Genomic DNA, 3,180 nt, shown 5'->3' on the forward strand with positions numbered 1-3,180 from the left:
GTGCACCAGATTATAACACATAATTGTAGTTCCTAACACATACTAGGCCACCAGTAATTATCCACTCAATGAATTAATGAATGAAATTCAACAAACTTGCTGTAATTTCTAAAATTTAATATTGCCCTTCCAACCCCCTTGTGAACTCTGCTGTGTCAATCCCTTTTCTCCAACAGAAGGATTAAGTTCTAACAAAATCTGTGACAGATGTCTCCTTCTTCTTGACTTCTTCGTACTTTCTTTTAGCTCCAGCGAGTTGAGGTCTCACTGAGATGAAGGCTGCTGAAGGGCCGGAGGGGGATTCACATGCTGGAAGCTGGAGCTTCCTCAGCTTCTTGCAGAGTTCCTGGAGCTTAGAGATAAAAAGAACAAGCTCTCACTTATGAATGTTATAAAAATAAATCAAGAAACAAATGTGAACACTGCTGCAGTTTACAACATAACAATAGCGTTCTCAAGGAAAAAGCACTTTCTAGAACTTAATGCAACTTATGTTCTAAAAGCATGGCTATTCCCAGCCAAAGACCTGGTGTTACGGAAGAGAGTAGATTAAGAAAAATGCAGAGAGGAGAAAAGAGAGTGTTTGATAATGTCAGCTTCTTCAGGGTGTCAAACAATCAGTAGCAGCCATCCAGAGCTGACCATCTGTGCAACTTAATGCAACTGGAGAAATTTTCCTTTTAAAGATTGACAAATAGAATCTCATCTTTCTTGAAAATAATACATATTATATGTACACATATATATGTAGAATATGAAACTGGGGAAAGAGATCTGTATGTGGAAATATAATAATGTAGTAAAAATGGTTATTGCTTGATGGTGGGATAATGAAAATTTTTGTTTGATGGGTTTTCAAATGATCTATAATGTAAATAAAAGTTAGTTTTTGGTCAAAAGGGGGCCTCCAGAAATTGATTTCCCTTTGGAATATGTCTCCATTCTTTTTCTACCTCCACTGAATTCAGTGAGGAACTTGTTTTGGCTCAAGGCTTCCCACCTCACCTGGTAGCTAAGTTTCATTGCATTTATAGCAGGCCAAGTGTCAAGAAAAATGAACACACTACACCATGGGTGGTCCCAAATCCCTCCTCCTGAGTCGTGGCAGTCCCAATCCCTCCTCCTGAGGTCTGGGGCAAGTTTCTCCTCTTGCTGGGGATTCAAAGGCTTTCTTACCTTTTGGTAGCCTGGCCAACCGTCTCCGAGATTGTTGCTTCCTTGGGCCTCCTTGGTTCTGGCTGTGCTGAGAGGGGTTTTTGAAGTGGGACCTCAACAGACCTTCCCCGTGGCCTTGTCTCCTCTGCTCCCACAGGGAGGCTGTCTCCTGAGACCCCATCACAGCTGACTGCAGGCCAGGTAGGCAGATGGCCCTAGTAGGCAACTGGCGTGGGACTGAATCTCCTCTCACCACTTTTGCTTCCATGACTACTCTGGGTGGGGGAAGTTGTGAGTATGGGAATGGTGTAAAGAATGGCACTGGCAGAGGGGGCTGAATGACCTGGGCCCAAGGACTAGGAAGTCCTGGGACATAAAGCACACGTGTCGGGGGTGCCATCGGGGCCTCTTCCCTCCGGGACTCTGCATCCTGCCCACGCTGAGACCCTGCAGCCAGCGTCTCCCTTGGCTCACGTGCACCCAGGAGCCCCCCCTCAGACCCGTGCTGCTGCGCTCCCAAGATGGGTACGACTTGCTGGGGCAGCGGGTGGGCCTGGGCCGACCTCTCCAACTGGAGCAGCTGCCCGAACAGCATGTTGCGCTCCTCTAGCACCCGCCGCAGTCTGCTTTCTGTGCAACGCAGCTGTGAGACCACCTTGTCACGCTCCACTTGCAGCCGGTGCACGTAGGAGGACATAGCCAAGGCTGCCGTGTCAAGCTGCTCCATCTGCTCCTGCAGCTTCCAGACCGTGCGCACCCGCTGCTCCCGCTGCCCAATGGCCGCTCGCGGGCTCATCGCCAGCGCGGCCCAGGCACAGGCCCTCTTGATGGCGCGCGGCACCAGCGAGTCAGCCACGATGGCCTGCAGGATGTCCTCAATTTCGTTCCAGGACGGCAACTGGAAGGTCGGATAGAAGTCCAGGCCGCCGCTGTCACTGGACACCTCTTCGTTGATGAACAGGACCACTTCACGGTGGCGGAACCCGCTCCTGAAGTCCTCCGGGTTTATCGCCATGGCCATCGCGGCCTGATCAGCCGACTCTCCACTACTGTTAAAGCCGTGGGGCCCCTTCCCGCCCAGTCCTATTTCAGTCCTTGTCGGGTCCTCCTCGGCCTCCTTCCCCTCCCATCCCCTCCTTTTCCTCACAGAGACTGAAGCCCTGAAGAGTTTCCCCTCATACTAACCCCTTCCTAGGCAACAGGGTAGCACGTCACAGACACGAGCCCTAAGTGGTGCTGCAAGGCCTTCTGGGACCAACCTTCCACCACACAGCTCTACGAGCCCTGAGTGCTGCTGCAAGGCAGGTAGCACGTCACAGACACGAGCCCTAAGTGCTGCTGCAAGGCCTTCTGGGACCAACGGTCCTCCACAGAGCTCCATGAGCCCTAAGCGGTGCTGCAAGGCCTTCTGGGACCAACGGTCCTCCACAGAGCTCCCCCTGCTCAGTGGACAAGTTGGACAGCGGCTCTTGATTCCAGTACTTCCTATATGTATATATATATACTTGTAAGGGGATCGCAACCCTCGGCTCGGTGTCGTCCGCACCACGGTCAGCCGGTGAGCGCACTGGCCATCCCTATATAGGATCCGAACCCGCAGCCTCGGCGCTACCAGCACCGCGCTCTCCCGAGTGAGCCACGGGGCGGCCCTGTCTTGACCTTCTTAACACGCCCTTTCTCTCTTCTTACCTCTATCACAACTCTATATTTCCAACTTAGGCTTCTCTTTGATTTTCAGATGTATATTTTTTTTCTTCATTTGACTGTTACTGAGCACACAGTAAGTTCACTTGACAGGAAGTGGTGGAAAATATTGAAGAGTTCCTGGTCCTTATGCTGTTTATATCCCATTGGTGGAATAATAAATGAAAAAAAAAAGTAAATAAGCAATGTTTATTATAATTATAAATTGTGATATGTGCTGTCAAGTTAATATATCAGTCAATGTGAGAGATAGAGACTCCACCGAGATTTAAGGTTGTCCCCTGTACATAAGGAGTTTAGTGAAGGTCTCTTTGAGAAGAT

This window comes from Galeopterus variegatus, unplaced genomic scaffold (assembly GCF_000696425.1).
Source record: "Galeopterus variegatus unplaced genomic scaffold, G_variegatus-3.0.2 Scaffold4351, whole genome shotgun sequence".
Lineage (NCBI taxonomy): Eukaryota > Metazoa > Chordata > Mammalia > Dermoptera > Cynocephalidae > Galeopterus > Galeopterus variegatus.